Raw genomic sequence first — 17,724 nt, 5'->3', positions numbered from 1 at the left:
AAATCACTAATTTTAATAAAAATCAACAATATAAATTGTAAATATAAATTGAATTGAAAATTTTAGGACAAAAAACTTGTCTCACTCATAGACTAAGACACTGCAAAGGTATACAAAAAAAAAAGAAATAAGATGATCTACTCTCACTTTCTCAATATTGTGACGTGAAAAGGATGTGCAACAAATGCAACAATTAATTATACACGTTTTCACGAAATTAATCAATCCCACGTTACCCAACGAAGTAACCAGAAATGCTCTTGATGGTTGATGGTGAAAATCGTTGCCTCCTTGCCGTATAGACTACTACTCGGCCGAAGCTCCATAAAACTGGTCCCAAAATAAATAACCAATTGAAAGATCAAATCCTTACACACTGGCGGCGCACACACGCACAGGGCCTTAAATATTTATATGGTTCATGTCATCTCGCACCCCAAGAGTAGAGCACGCGCCGTCCGTCTGTGAGGGCCCCCTCTGATTAATGATGGAAGTTTGACTCCACTTCTCGCTCTCCGGACGACTTCGAAAGAAGCCAGCATCTGCTGCGGATGCTTTAACCGTGTGGAGCAGGCAGGCAAAGGGAGAACACGGAACGGAGTGAATATGCAACAGCAGCATGGGTATATGCATTTGCTCCAATATACCGCTATCTGCGTTGCAGTACGCCTTTCTCTCTCTTGGCATTGCTTACATTGCGTGCAGGAGCCGGCACCGCACACACACACACACGCGCGAGTTCTCACTATGTTTTCCACCACCACGCACTACTCTTCCTTTTGATTTGGAGTATCTCGTACCGAGCGGAATAGTTTATTTTGTTTACCGCCGTCTATTATTAACTACCACACACAATCTACACGGTGAGAGAGCGATATAAACAAAGCCTATAATTGGAGCAGAAACGAAAAAAACAACCCTCCGTCTTCAACGAAGAGCTTTTCCGCACATAATAATTCTCTCATTCAGTGCTAGTAGTAGCTGGCCCCACACATCACATCTTATAGCAGAGAGAGCAGGGTCCCTTGTTTGGATGTTAGCAACATTTGTAACACTGAGACCTTATGATTGAACTGAGAAAAACAAATGGAACTAACTGGTTGCACATGTCTCAGAGTTCATCATCAAACGCACAATGGTCTCAGAGTACCTTTAGAGTATCAAAGTTCATCATCCAATGATTAGGAAAGTGAGAATTTCACACACCCGCCCATCAATTCCAAATACGTCAATGTCTCCGATAGATGTGATCGTTGTTTCTCGTACAATTAAACGCCTCGGACGGGGGCAGACGTATTGAAAACAGGAAATTCCCATTAACCCATCGTTTCTCTTATCTAACACATCCCACAACACACAGACGACCACTGCTGCTTACCATCTTCACGATACTTTCTTCCAAAACCCAGCCCAAACTCTCGCGTACTTCCGAGTGTCTTAGTTTCTAAATTCCTACGTCCCAAATTATGATCAATTATCGAAACTTAAGAAGCAGTTCCTGATGCTCGTTTGAGCTGCATGTGTGTGTGTGCCGGAAGAATCCCGCGTCAGGAAAGGCGGGTAATTACACACAAAGGAGGCGGCTCGCTCTTCCAGGAGCCATCGCACCGAACAAAACATCAAAACCAAAACGTGTTGATAATTTGAACAGGTGCATCTGCTGCTGCTGCTGCTGCTGCTGCCAATAACAATGCTTCCACTGGCGAGACCCCGAGTGCTCCTGTCCTTCTCTTGGTACACTGCTGCTGCTTCCGATCACGTTGACCTGTCAAACGTATCCTGCGCGAGCGACACACAGCGAAACTTCAACATAATTTGATATATTATCGCGCCACACGTGCGCGACCCTAACCCCTATTGATCACACGCTCTTTTTTCCGATACGTATTAGCGATGATTACTTGCCACCGCCCCCTCGGGTAAGGAACCGGTATACACAACGACACCATCTCCATCAACACCACGACCAACACTGACCGACGATACGAGCAGGTGCGCTTGGACCGCCGGTGCGTACACAGTACATTCTCACATGCACATCATTGGGTCTTCTCTTCTTCTTTTGCCTGCTCGAGCGATAGCGAGGATCTGACCCATCCATAGTTCTACGCGCCAGAGCCAGCCGGACAGCCGGCCAGCCAGAGTGGGTTCCAATTAATTGCACTCCCCCACAATAAACGCCCTAGTGAAAATGGAGATCAAAAGAATCGATGCCGAAAGGACGTGTTACGCGCGGTGGGGGCCGCGGGACGCCGATCCTGGGGAATAGAGTTCTCCCAGAGGCGAAATAATTTATTCCATAGCCGCCGCCGCCTTCTTCTTCTCCTTCGGCTTATACTGCTGCAGCAAAAGTGTCGGCCTTCGGCGTTGTGGGGTTCTCTCCTTGAGCTGTTTTTCATGGTACAAGGGCATCTTGAAAGCTGAAAGCGGAGCGCGAGTAGCGCCACAACTATAAATTGGGGAGACCACCGGAGTGTAACAATAGCACTCCTCCCCTGCCATTTAATCGCTTTTTCTTGTGATCAGCAGAGGGGGAGGAGGGCTATCCACACACACACACACACACGCATTAAGCGGGTAACGGATAACTCATGCTTTTTTTTAAGTAAATTCATAGACATTTGTTGGAGAACACCCTTTTGAAAAGTGAATTAATGTTCCAAGTATTTTTCATATTTTCACAAAAACCGAAGTAACCTTGTTAATACTTCTTAGTTTTAGAAATTAAACAGCAAAAAAAAGGCTTAAATTGAGACTCTGCGAAATACCAAAAACAAACAAGCGTACGCCATTCTAACGGCACCAACAAACCAGCTGGCAGCATTGCGGTAAGTTCTCACCAATCTGTTCCTCACTTCACTTTCTTTTGCATTTCCTCGTTAGCGTTATTACATTTTAACGGGCAAACGGGACCGTAACTGATTCAGATCGTACACGATACACGATGATCGTAAAAGAACATTGATTCAGGCTTATAAATAGGTAAAAAAAAAAATTCCAATAAAACAGCAAGTCGTTTAAGCGTACACAAATGAATTTTAGAGAGACAAAAGAAACAAAAGTAGCCCAACATGAGTTTCTTCAGTACCGTTTAATCGGTAATTTTCGCTTATTGTATGAACGTCATCTTGGATAAATGGAAACGTCCGAATGCAATGTTTTATACGGGAAGTCGGCCTAATTTTGTCGTCACCGATCAAGCGCTCCGGAAAGCAAAAGAAAATGACGAAGAAAAGCGACTGCACTGCACGTCGTTGCGTTGACCCAATTTACGAAACGGAGCCAAAACCAAAACAGTTGCTATGAGACACAGACACACACATTATGGTGGTGGGTTTATGGTTCATTCTTCGTCTTAATCTAAATAAAAACAACCCCATTTCCCTCCCTATGGGCTGATGATGATTAAACATTGGTCTGCGTTGATATTGAAAGGGTTCGCGCGCGCGTAAGTGTGGCTCACTTTTTGCCGCCATCACATCACAATACAGTAAGCGGCGAGGCAAGAAGTGTTCCTTTTTTTGCACCACACATGTTTTGAGAACTTGGGGTAGCCGTCGAGAAAACAAAACTTCTTTACGCGTGGGAAGTAAAATGCTGTTTATGCACACACACACATACACAGCAACGGCAGCAGCAAGAACTCTGTTAAATGTTTCGCTTCTTGATCAAGAGAGCTTGTGGTGCACAAATGAAAATAAATAAGTTGGTTACGTTGAAATAAAATTCTCATCTTTTTCCATTCGCGTCCCAAACCAATATAACACCCGCGTGGCCAAGTTTCCTGTCGGATGAGTCATGCTACGACGACGACGCAGCCATTGTGGCCCACACACTGTTCTCTTTGCTTGAATTTCATATCAGAGCACCGGATCGCCTGTTTTCTTCCAGATCTTTGTGCATCTTTCTCGATCGTCCCAAGCATAATTCCAATTTCTGTAAGGTAGGTGGCAAAGGTACGTAGGTACGCACGCCAATGAGCGCACAGCATGTCGCCGGATCACCTACTCACACACAGAAAGGGGGCACACACTGCTTGGGAAAAAGGGGGATAACGCTTATTTTAATGCCATTTCTTGCTTCTCGTTGGCGCCTTGGACTCTGCTCCTCTCTTGGAACTCGCTGATTCAAAGCCAAACCGGAAAAGGTAGGACGATGACGGGCGCGCGACCCTCGTAAATGACATCTCGTTTGAACTTTGCATCCAGCGACACCAACAGAGCTAAGGAACACTTCCACACAGAAGCAGGCTTGCCCAAGGAGGGATCACAAACAATCGGAGAACGTTGCTTTTCATATCAGCAAGCGTCGAGAGTTCTCTCAAATCATCTATGGATGTGTGTGTGCAAACAACCAAACTCACACACTTCCTACTGACCACTCCAAGTTCAGATAAGCAAAAAACAGCAGCAGCAACAGCAGCAGGAACAACAATAGCAGCAGAGGCCATCATAATGATCAGTTGCGCTAGCATAAATTAAAAATGTTAATCGTAATGAGCGCGATTACCCAAAGCTCAGGCAAGCAGCATTCGCCTTTCCTCCATCGGTGGGAACTAAAGCGTAACACGCCACCACCACCACCCACCGCCAATATAATGGCACAAACAGCAAAATGCATCGTTCACAAAAGAATGCAGTGTGCAATGGAGTGCATCCACTCTCACACACACAGACACACACGTGGGGGCTCCGAGATTTACCTTCGTGATGGAAACTCGCGCTCAAAAAGCTTGAGGGAGCATTATTTTTCAGCACAATAACAACAGCTTGCTTTTAATGGAATGCATCATCATATTTATCGCACGATACATTTGGTGCCCGGGAAATGCACAATGTTTAATGCAGAATCACACACACACACATACACACAATAGGTGTCATTTCGCATTATTTTTCGCGTCTGCAACGGTGGAAGGATGCTTTTAGGGTTTGGGAATTGCCCAAAACGCGTTGCCCAAACAGATGGTGAAGGATGGATATCATCTAAATGCATCGCTCAACTTGGCAGCAACAGTAATTCAGGTTGCAGCATAGTTTCCTCCCCGTGTCACCGAAATGGGGGCTATGAAAGTTACAACACTTTGCTACCACCAGACGTCCTCCCAAACCACCAAACTGAAGCTTAAAATGTGCAAACAAAAACAACAAAAAGCGCATCCGCAACCAAGCGCATCAAATCAACGCGCGAGCAACAACAACAAACGGGAAAATCTCGAGCATTGCGTGTTGTTCCGCTGCATTTTTTTGTTGTTAATGAGAAACAGTACAGAAGTGCGCGAACATACACATACACACACAAAGATACACTTTCCGCGGTATTTACATTTGCTTTTACAGTTTTCCACACTTTTGCCAACAAGCGGTGATGCGCCGTCGTGTGGGTGGAGGTTGTTTTTTTTTATTTACTCGGAACAAAACTTCAACAAGCAGGCAAAAGGCAAGCAGTAGAAAAGCAAAGCAGAAATGTGGTATTAATCAGAGCGCATCGTAGAGTAAAGTGGGCAACGGACAGCACAGTGGGATGGGGGAGTGAGGGGAGGAGCGCTATTGCGTTAACACCTTCACTCCAAATTACAGACATTTTCAATTTGGAACTTTACATTTAACACGTGTGTGAGGTAATTTAGAAAGCTGTAAGTAAATAATTTAAAATCTACCAATTTCTGCAATTAACCCTAATATCACCCAATACTATACTAGTATCACAATACTGGAAAAGCTTAGAAGAAAAAGCATGTTGTAACAACACCTCCGCCATGCACTGGCAAGCCAAAACAAATTCTGCAACCTTCAGCCTGCCCCGCAAGCGACGACGCAACGCCCGCACGAGAGTGAAAATCAAATTAACGTTGGCGTAGTACACACGAGACACACCACCCTCGCGCGACTAGAAAAAGCGTTGCTGATGACGTCGAAGAAGTACGCAACACCACAGGGTCTCTCTCTCACTCGAAAGGGTCGCATGAATAATCGCCACCCATTAGGTTAACGCGCGTACCGGCAGCAGCAAAACCAACCCGTGCCTCTCTCCTGCTTAATTTGGCGTGTTTAAATCAAACAAGAACCACGACGGAGGAGGAAAGCTCCAACAAGGTGGTCTCCCCCGACTAAGCTGCGTGTAACGGAGAGGAGCGAAACCGAAAGAAAAGAAGAAAACCCACGGCGCTTTAAGTAAGACCCGCAACCGCATTTACACCTCGCAAGAGTCATTGCGCGCTACCGCCTTCCGCATATGTCTGATGGGGAGGGCTTTGAGGGACGTGTGTGTGTGTGAGTTTGTATCCGGCGCGCTCGAAAGTCGTGGCTAGACAAAATAGAATCCAAGGCCACTGCCGCGGCTGCCCACGCGACCGGTCACAACTCCGAACACTTCAACCTCTTCCAAAGTAAGACACCACACGCAGAGCGAGCGAGAAGAGGTCCATTCATAAAATAAACGCGTCCAGCAAAGAAGAGAGCAAAGGTCTTATCCTTTCTTTTTCCACTGCTAAACTACACGCACACACGCACACACACACACACGATCGGGTTGATGATCATCATTGATTGAGTGATTGGATTGTAGGTAGCAAAACAAGCCCTTCTCCCCCAACGAGATGATCGGACTACACAGACCCCTCCTCTCAGTAGCGAAGGGGTGAAAATGGGCGTGAAAATTCACCTCCCTTTGGGCTTCTACCCTCATCACACTGGACGCGAGATCGCACGCGAACCGACAGCAGCAGCGTGAGGGGAGATCGCGTCTTAGTTGTAATCCTACTCCTTCCTTTTCTCTTTTTATTACCTATACAAACTCCGCCGACAAAACGACGAGATGATCTCGACTTATTAGGCCGCTGCCTGCTGCTACCCTCGCGATGACCAGTCCCCACACCACACCACAATCCCTCCTCACTCCCCAATCGAATATCAAAAGCAGAATCTCATCCCAACAACCAACAACCACGCGAGAAGCAATAGTCACGCGCGTCAGACAGCAAAAAGAAGGGTAAAAGCGTGTGTTGGGGGGGGGGGGGTGAAGGCTAGTAAAAAAGCGCGCCGAGGATCAGCACAAAACGCCGTGAAAGATGATCATTATCAAGATCATCCCCGGGGAAGGATAGAAATTAAAAGTTAAGCCACACTGTAAGGAGAGCTTGAGCGATGTTCGCGTACGATACACGGCGGTACAAGAAATGTGCTAACAACATCACCACAACGGCAGCAGTCGTGTGTGATCTTTAAATTTCTCCAACCTGGCCCAATCCGTCCATGCGGGCGGGCACGTGCGAGTGAGTGAGTGTGAGTAAGCGAGCAAGAGCGTGCGCGCGCGCGCGCCACTGTTACACTAGGTCAAGAACGACGGAATTCCCCCGACCGACCGCCGGGCCAGTTCAGAGATCCGCGAGAGGACGCAACGGATCGCGGTCGTCGTGTGTCTCGTGTGTGTGTGTGAGTGATTGGTGAGTCATGTTTTGCCGGGCACACGTGTAGTGCCGCGTCGTGCGAGGTCCAGAAGGTCGAATCTCTTTCGTAATGTTGCGGCTACTAGGCCGAGATGAGGTGGGAAGCACACAGTCATACACCACCACCTTGCACCAAGAGATTCGCACTTTCTCTTCCGTTCTTGGATTTATCATCGAAATGACGTGTAAGTAGTACGTTACACACACACGAGGCAACGACCACTGATGGATAGGGATTGGCGTTTTGGTCTGCAGTGTGAAGAGGAGAGGAGATGCGGAATGCTCTTGAGTTGTAATTGACGTGAATTTTAAATTTTATTTTTTATTTGAGAGCCAGACATTCGCAACACAACCCAGACAATTTAAAACCAGACAAAAGAGCGTCTGGTATGATGAAATTAACAGTACAAGAATGGATTTTTTGCATAACTTTACAATGATTTCTCCTTTTTCAACCAAACTCGACTGGCGTAGGTTTGAGCATGAAGAATCACAAAAGAATAAGAGGCCTACCACTGACACTGTCCGTCTCTCTTTCCCAAAGACTGGGAAAAACGACCAAACACATCAACGACTCAATGGGGCAATGCAATTAAAAAAAATGCCACCATTTCTTCATACAGTTGTTGTGCGGTTCAGTTCATATCAGCTGGACCACACGCAAACAGAAGCGTATAAACTCACTACTACCAGTGCACCGCACACACAAATGCATTGTGCAACGACCCGGAACCGGAAGAATTATGTGGGAGAGAAACACGTTGCGTGTGCATGTGTGGCGCTCTTTTCGACTTGCCGTGTGAGCTGTCATGACCCCTGTGCCGTGTGTGGGGTTCATTTTCCATTTTCCCAACATTGCTCAAAAACTAGAGGAAACCTTCAGAAAGAGGCATTTTAATAATATGTTGAAAAAAAAGGATTTTATCAACTCAATCAATCAATTATTACAAAACAAAATTTGAGTTGATTAGCAACAGATCTTTAGAGGAAATTTTCTCACTGCCATAAGACATCAAATTTGTGACGATCGTTTGAGAGAGCTTCAAAGACGTCACAATTCCTTTCCCACTAAAAATGAAACGAAAGTTGACAAACGCCCTCACCCGCCTGTTGTCGCTGGAACCAAGGGAGACGTTGAAACTTGATGATGATTTACTGACGGTAAAAAGTGTGTTTTTTACCGGTTCCATCCGAAGATTCGGAAATGCAGTAGTAGAAAAATCAGAGCACGAGTGCGAAAAAAGCATCCCACCGAACAATGCATTTACAACAAAAGAAAACCGAAAAAAAAAACACACGCCACACACCAGCGATGGGAAGAAAATTGAGACAATTTCATCGTTTCCGTTTCTGCCCATCCCAAACAATCCCACGACTGATGATGACGACGACGACGATTATGAAACCACCGGCCAGAAAAATAGCTTTTCACGTATCGTGACGAAACACCAGCAAACATTGGACACATTCGGTTTGTGAAAGTAGAGTGGAAAATTTCCACTGACAAAACAAAACAGAAAGGGGTTTTAAGAGGAAAACATATTTTCTGTAACTTGCAAAACAGACAAAAAAATGTTAAAATACTGTACAGCACTTTTTGGCGGATCACACACACACAAACATCTGTAATGTTTGTTCCACCGATAGTGAACTTTTGCCCATCATCAATTTTCCAACCAAGTTTGAAGGACTTATGGCACATCATGGCCGGTGGTAGGAGGGGAGGCAAACCAGAACCTCAACTTCCGGCCACCCTAAACCTAGCCGAGTGAGTACCACGCACAGAAGAAAACCACCCTCCTTGCGCGTCTTGGCCATATTTCAGTCTGGATGGCGATGTAATAAATATTCCAGTCCTCCCCACTAAACCACAAGCACACACACACACACACACACACACACACACACACACACACACACACACACACACACACACACACACACACACACACACACACACACACACACACACACACACACACACACACACACACACACACACACACACACACACACACACACACACACACACACACACACACACACACACACACATTGCAAACAAGGATAAAAGAGGGAGTTGGAAGACTCGGACCGGAGTTTTCGATGGTTCGTGGAAAAAAAAAAGTTTCTCCCGCCTGCTTCGTTTCGTGCAAATATATCCTTCCGGATGTACTTATCACTCCCGCGTGTGTTTCGCTCCTCCCCCGTGCAATCTTTTCCACCCACCCACGGGATTAGTTTTGCGCACGTTGCGGAGACGTTGGCAGGAAAATAAATGAAACTTTCCAGACACACGCAGGGCAGACACAGACGACGGCCAGACGGACAGCGCCAATAGAACACCAGACGCGAACGCGAGACCGGAAAAACAGACTAATAAATGGGAAGCGATCTTAAGCGAAGAAGGATATAGTACACCGTTCTTGTTGACCAACCCCGCTCGTTTTCTCCTTACCTAACATTGTCACACTGAGCTGGTTGGGGGGTGATGGTGATAGTGGTTGTCGGGATGGACGTTTGTTACAAGGGGTCAACAGGCTCAATCACGCAAAGATGATGACTTCCTTTCGGATATCCTCTTTTGCTTTTCACTGAACTTTGGAAAAAGGCACACCTTTCCTTTATGTGATTGCCTTCAATTTTCGCAATACTTCCAACACATTTACACACTTTTGCGCAAACTGGAAGGAAATTTGGCAATTGCAGCAATAAAACGTGATGCAACAATCACAGAGACAGTGCACGATCATCACACTACACACCTCTCTCTCTCTCTGGCTTTGATCACACAACAAGGCACATACAGATACGCACACGTTGCGCGTTGCTATGTTACGGGCGGTATGTTGCTATGCTGCTGCTATCTTGGTTACACACATTACTTCCTGCCAAACACACACACACGTCATGGGGATCGGTGCGCGACTGGTGAGGCAAGAGTAGAAGACGTTGGTAGTAGGCGCAGCGCGGATTTTTCGAATCGATTCTGACCACCAACGAAAATGCACATCACAGGCACACGCACAGGACAGTGGGGACACACAAACACGTACACGGCCACAACACGCTGGACGCGATTCGTTTGAAAATCGACACAATCGACTCACAACCAGAAACCAAACCCCAAGCCAAAGAGCAGCAAACAAAAGGCACGTATTTTTTGTTGTTGAAAATTTTACCTGCTACTGATTCGCGCGAACTCTTCTCCTCTTCCGCCAGCAATTATTCTCACACGCCTTTCTCTGCTTGGAACGGCCGCAACACAGCACCACGCAGGCACATTCCACTAAATAATCGGCACCAAAATCCAGTAATTGTGTGGATTTGCGCTTTGTCACCGTGAGCCGGTTTGAGCTCCTTAAATTCGCGTACTCCTTTTTTTTTGTTTTCACTTCCACCACACTGTTTCGTGATGGACACACGCGCGCACGCAGAGGACGGCGGCACTGGAACTACTGGCCGCGCCCTCGGTGGTAGTGTAAGGTTTTCTTTTTCCTTTTTTGCCTTGGAATGCCAACGTGTTCCAATTCTGGCGTACAATTCTGCCTTCTTTCTCTGCGACACCACGAAAAAGCCGGCCTCCTATTGTATTGGGGCAGCAGCACCAGACAGGCGGCCTCGAATTCTTGATATCACCCGCAAACAAGGACACTACGCGAGCACGTGTTTTGATACGGATGAAGACCACCGCACACACCGCAACACACGTCAACACACACACACACACTTTCTTCTATTCTGGATTGAGATGAGCGATTATTAGCTCGGGGCGAGGTTGAATGCAGCACAGCACACACATGCACGTCGTCGACGTTGGTTTCTGAGATCGAAATTCCCTATAATTGCAGCGGGATGTAAAAGCGCCGACGTTGCTCGATTCGAAGTAACACAACAGTCCACACCACAGAACACACTTTTGTCTGCCAACGCACTGGGGGAATGGCTGGTCGAATTAGCGAAAACGATGCGTACACACGCGCGCGTGCTTGGGAACGAAACTACGAATACTAGTGAGCAGGCTGTGTGCGTCGAGTTTTGAAGCGTGCGATCTCGTTACGTTGCACACGCTTCCGTCGATGTCAGCCGAGGTCTGGGAAAAAACTGTCGAGTCTGCTGGCGGCTAGCTCCGACCGAGCCTGCCTTCGCCGGTTCGAATGCGTGAGAGCGCCCGGCGTGTGCACGAGAGCGAGCGAGTGAGAGCGAGTCCATGCAAAATGCCGGTACGCGCGTACGGGTTGAGAGAGTGTTCATCCGATATAAAACAGATATCCGCGAGAGTGTGAGAGAAACAGAGAGGTATTCATTTTCTGCGTTTGAAGGGGAAAATGGGTTCATGCGACATCTGTGCCGCATTCGCATTTGTTTGTTACGACCCCGCGCACCGTCTTTCTGCCTCGGTACGGGGTTCTGTTCCTTATGCGCTGCTAATCTTAAGCCACAACATAAGGAGAAGCACGGAAAGCATAAACATGCTGCATAACTCCACCCACAACACTTGGTTGGATTAGGACCGGTGATCTAGGTGTTCATCTTGGATAGTTGGGTTCATTTTGTGTTGCGTGGCCTCTCCGTTGCTATGAAGCGATCTTCATGCAATTTTTTTTGCCGCATGATCCCAAAATAGATAGACAGGCTTTTGATTAATTTGCTAAGGAAATTGCATTGTTTTGCGTTTATCGAAATTTGCATCTGAATGATGAAACGTACAGTAACGCATCGACTATTCGACGACATCGAGCAACACTCTAGTTTTGATCAGTATCTCAGACACTGCAATTAAAAACATCTTTTTAAATGATCGCTTTGACTTAAGTCCAAACTAGCACTTTGGACATATTTTGTTTAAATACAATCTCATTTTATAGCATAGACCAATTTAAAAATAAGTTCAATTGTTGCAGGTCCGAGGCCAAATCAATGGAACGAAATGGATCTCAACGGTCCAGATCACGTCTAGCAAAACAGATCAGATGAATCCTTTCCGCACCAGCAAAACCGAATCCCAAATTCCGAGAATAATTTCGGAACCGAGTAAACATTCCACCCGGATCTGTGACAAACGTGCCCGGGGTCGTACATGTCAACACAATGAAAATAGGAGAGCGGGAGGACACACACACCCACACACACACACAAAACACCACAAAACATTAACCTCAAACGAAACACGTTTAGCAACTTGATTTACCTGAACCTATCGCAAGCCGGGCGGCAATTCGGTTCGCCAACGGTTTCCGCCTGCCCGACTGCCGCCATTCGGCTGCATTTGTGCATATACCTAGTTCCGCACTGGGAGATGCCATGCTGTTATGCATGGGCTTCTCACATGGGTGGTATTGTTTTTGTTTCATTTGCCACTTCCTGGAGGTGGATGTGTTTGCTTTATATTGCATCGTTTTGTGGAAGAGTTTTTCTTTCTTTTTTTCTGATTTCCGAATCACTTGAGCGGTCACTTCTTTTTCGGTGAAATTGCTTTCGGCAATCTCATTTCCTCCGACTAAGGGACGAATCTAATGAGCTACTTATCCAGAAGCACGTACAGAGACGGGTGGGAATTGGAAGAGTCATGATGTTACCTAAAGACTCCTTTTTTGTAGGCTGGAGCTAAAAAGATCCTACTCAATGTAGAAAAAAAACGTTGTGTGCGGTAGATAGCCTTCATCGCCTGTGCTCTTTTGACGTAACATAAGGAGAATAAGATCGGTCTGCAAGAATTGATTAGCTGCAGAAATAAAACTGCATTTGGACGCAATCGGAATTAGCTGTTATAGAGTGTCTTATCCATGATCCAGCCAGTTGCAACGCTTGTCGAAATTCAATCAATGGAGTATCTAAATATGTAAAGTTTAGTGTATCAAAAATGCATTCATTTTATATTCTACGCTAAAAATCAACCAATCCTCATAAAAAAACTCAATTTTATGGACCACCATGCGTAGGAGAGGGAAAAGAATGCATTCTCAACGAACATTCCCATCGCCAAACAACGAAAATCATCCACCAACAGTGCTAACCAAGGGACGCACTCCTACTGAGAAACGTTTTCCTTATCATCGATGCCGACGATGTTCCGGAACGTGATGACAACAACAAGGATTAAGCTACCCTTTTTGGCATTGGATTGTTTTGTTTGAAGATCACGGTCGATGTTCGTCCCATTTAGGAAAAGGGATCGGCCAGAAACCTGCCGTACGTGCTTCTGAAGCAATTTAACCCCGACGCAAACCCCGATTAGGTGTTTGGTGAAGAAAAAAAAGAGAGAAGAATGCACACCCACAAAGCTGCACACAGGTCTCGTACGGGTGGTGTTTGTTTCCAGTTTGAGGCTCAACTGCCGCCTAAAACTGACAGCCAATTGCGGAAAGTGTGAAAGAGAAGGCAGCAAACACACACACAAAGCAATTGAGACAATTTTGTGATTTACGATAAAAGTACGAGGCTCAACTCAAAACATTTGTTGTGAAATCCAAAAAACAAAAGCAATATAACCATCGCCGACGCTACTACTAACCGACCGGGCCACAGGGGCAGAAGTGAAGAAAAGGGCGCGGATACAACATCTCACCAACTTATCCTCTAATGCGATTAATTATCACAAATATTTGTTTCAAGTGGAAACGGAACACTGAAGGCAAGTGCGAGAAAAAGGTTTTCCATGGCCATAAGTTTAGGGTTATTGGGGAGCGTACGAAGCTTTGCGTGGGCTGTTGATTTTTTGAAGAAACAAGAAAAGAAATCTCACGCTTTTGTTTCCCACAGGATGTAACAGGATAATCTCGATTTGTCGGTTGGATTGAGTTGCCGACTGCCGTTTGTTTGGTGTTGAGAACTCATTAGCTCTGCTTGAGGGCTAGTTATCGGCTTTTGTATGCTGGTTGATAGTGCATTAAGGAACGGGTTCCACACAGGGCAGCTTCAAGTCCTTCAATTGCTCCTCCATAAGTATCGCTAGTCACATACGCAAAGCCATGCGCAAGATTGAGCCAAAAACCATTACCAACGTAGCAACTCATACACATTGGAATTGGCATCTGAGCGGCATTCTTTGTCTATCAAACAATTTAGTTGAATGCTACTACTTGAAAATATCTAATGACGGTTAAGCAATTCTTTGTAACTTTTTCAGTTACCCAAATTTTCCGTTCGTTCTTTGCCAGCGCATACTGTACACTTTTATTTTTCGACGCTTCTCTCACAGCCGCACAACATTTCCTCATTAGAGTGGAAAAAAACAATCTCAGAAATTAATGTACCCCAAAGTGGCTGTAAATGTAAAAAATCACCATTTGATTGTCCATCGTTACACCCCGAGGACGCACTGTGAGCCACTGTTACATGAGCATCGGACTGTTTCGCTACCATTAGTTTCAATTACGCAGCAATAGCGGCGTCCCTGATGATGTCTCAATCAGCTTACATCGGTTCAGTACGACTCGAGACTGAAATAAATACACTTCATCGAACCGTTTTAGGGTCAATTTTCCCAAACTGGTGCTCACTTTGCTGCTTTGGAGCGGCTGCAGCCAGTAGTAGTGGGAATGAAAGCTTTTCCTCCTAATAATTGTCGACGCAACTAGTCTGGCTAACCTTCGCGTCCTATGTTCGATTGCGATTGGACTGAAAGAAAAACACACTTTTCACAGCATTGCGGTAAGCTTCTTGCTGAGCAAATGGGTCAATATAAGAGGCGAATGAAGTCAATCGGCTCAAAGTCTCTATAAAAATAAAGAAAAAAAATGGATCAAAATATACAGACAACGTCGTGTAGATGAACGTATAGCCACGGTTGAAGTATTTTTAAATGTAGAACAGCGATGTCAAACTCATTTGACCACGCGAGCTAAAATGCTACTTATATGATAATCTAGGATCCCTAACAGCTCCTTCCATTTCATGGTGAGGTAATAGGTACGTTACAACAGTAAAAAATGTAAAATAATTTTTATTAAATCTAAGATCTTTTTTCCCAAAGGACTTTTGTAGCAAATTATTTTCATTTGGCCATAGGCCATATTTTCAAATTTGCGTTAATTTTGTACCAGCAAATATGTTGTCATATTGGTGTCATCTTGGTTATTTATCGATCCATTGGTGTCAATTTCAGTATCAATATTTTCAAGCTGGTATTGATTGTGAGTTAAGCTAAGTTAAGCTAACACGGTCTCGTGGTACAGTCGTCAACTCGAAGGACTTAACAACATGCCCGTCCATGGGTTCAACCGCCGAATGGACTGTGTTCCCATACGTAGGACTAAATATCCTGCTATGGAGGGAATAAATAAGTCACTGAAAGCCCACAAGTAGTGGTACACAGCCAGGCCTTAACCTACAACGGTTCTTGAGCCGAAAGAAGAAGATTGATTGTGAGCAGCATTTGCAAACGTTAAACAGTGAATTCTTCTTTTTGATGCTGTCCAACATTCATAAATTACTACAGGTCGGTTCTTCTAGTCAAGTCCAGATTTCATCTTCATTTGGCAGTCGGCTAAAACCTGATTTCAACTGATATCTAAACATTTTGTAGAAGTATAATGGTCTAAAGCAGCAACCATGCCTAAAGAGAGGTTCGAACTGATACTTTCCCAAAACAATATGCAAAAAACAATGTCAGCATTTTTTACTCCCATTGGTTGAGTAATTTTGTTAATTTTTTAAAGTCTCGAAGTTTTGCTTACAGAATTTGATCTTTTGATCTCCAAGTACCCTGAATGATTATTAAAAAAAAAAACAATATGTTTCAAAATAACATACAGTTTTGTGTAAACCTAGTTTTCCTTACTGGAAAATGTTAGTTGAATTTTTATTAAATTAATTTATTCGTTCAATAGAGAGTTCTCTCAATCATGAGTTGAAAAGAATTTTCATTAATTTTCTAGCGATTTTACTAAACAAAACCAAAGTGATAGGAATTGAATGCTCTTTTTCCACAAAATACACATTTTAGGTTTTTCTTTTACGGTTTTAATTCGAAAAGTGTTTGGTGTTTTTACCTTTTTTTTGTACATGCATGCATATAGAGAAGGTGGAGGAAACATCGTTAAGGTTTTATGACTTTGGATGGTTTGACAATTAGTTGAGAAACCTGCGAAGTAAAAAATCTTTTCATATTTCAGTTATCTGGAATTATCTGACATGTGCTGGTGAGGTGAATTGAGAACCTGAGCGAAAGACCTCGCGGGCCACATTTAGTCAGCGGGCCACCAGTTTGACATCTCTGTTGCACAATTTGGTGCATACATTTCCCATCCAATACGTCACGGCACTCGTAGGAAAGAAGTTATAATTGTTCTAATCCTACTCGTCACTGTACGAAAATAATTAAATGTCATACACCAAGATTATGTTTCAATTGGAAACCATTTGTCATAATCTTGTTTGTCATGTTTGTCATCATGAATGAAAGATAAGAATTTGGCAGATTTCCCAAGAAATGGTGGTACATGAGATTCAATATTTCTGAAATTGCATGCGGGCGTGTGATGGATGGAGGATGAATCGTCATCTGTGACAAACAGTTTTCACATTTAAATCATACTAGCTTTGGAGTTGTACAATTGTTCTACTGTCAGTTCTTTTTTCTAATAGCCATAGCTAATAGGAAGTTGTTAAAAAATGTATGTTTAAATAATAGATTTATTAATATTCGATGTGATCAAATGCTTATAAATATGTATTTGAGTTTCCTAAAAGCATCATTTATCAAGTCCAAATTAATTTTACGGTAAGGTTTAATTAATTTTGGTAAATGTTGGGCATTTTGGCCGCTATGAAACGGAATGAAAGTGTGTGAATGTAGAACATGTTGTTCTGAAATGCTTGCCAGATACATATATTGTTCTCTTATACTTCTTAAGGGACATATTTTAAAACACTTCATCCACTATTCATACATTTACTCCACATCGTGTAGTTTTAATCTTTAGCATGCTCATAACATTTTGCGAAAAAAACTGTTAAGAATTCCGTGTGACTGCATTGACGTTAATTAAAAACTTTGCTTTCCTGGCCGCCCATTTCTTTATGATAATCATAACAATTTAATCTGCTTTACTGCAACTCAAACAAAAGTTTATGGACTTGCTTACCGTTGATTACCACCGAAAAATTTCGTCATACCTCGATGCATATCGTTAACAGGCTGGAATGCATTCCGCTTTACCTGCTTTTCCAGCAAAACGTGCTATGTGCTGTAAAACCATTCTGCTTATTAAGATAAATCAGCTCAAACGGTGGTGCCGCTGAGACGGTTGCTGTGTTTTTGTGCTTCTAGAAGA

At 44.3% G+C, this 17,724-nt stretch overlaps 1 protein-coding gene across 5 annotated transcripts in view; it reads right to left on the bottom strand.

Moving 5' to 3' along the window:
* LOC120895452 (protein rhomboid) overlaps positions 1-17,724 on the bottom strand; it is a 46,934-nt gene that overhangs the window by 15,938 nt on the left and 13,272 nt on the right. The window contains exons 1-2 of one of the 5 annotated variants that reach the window (XM_040298817.1): positions 10,630-11,537; positions 9,906-10,131 (exon numbers count right to left, since the gene is read on the bottom strand). The exons of 2 other annotated variants lie outside the window; for them this stretch is intronic. The gene's annotated coding sequence lies outside the window, so the exon portion shown is untranslated. Of the gene's footprint in view, positions 1-9,905; positions 11,538-17,724 lie in introns of those variants that run through there. 2 more of the 5 variants (XM_040298816.1, XM_040298818.1) reach the window with 2 other exon arrangements.

The sequence above is a fragment of the Anopheles arabiensis genome, chromosome 2, assembly GCF_016920715.1.
Source record: "Anopheles arabiensis isolate DONGOLA chromosome 2, AaraD3, whole genome shotgun sequence".
Classification (NCBI taxonomy): domain Eukaryota; kingdom Metazoa; phylum Arthropoda; class Insecta; order Diptera; family Culicidae; genus Anopheles; species Anopheles arabiensis.
This window is presented reverse-complemented; position numbering and strand designations above follow the sequence as displayed.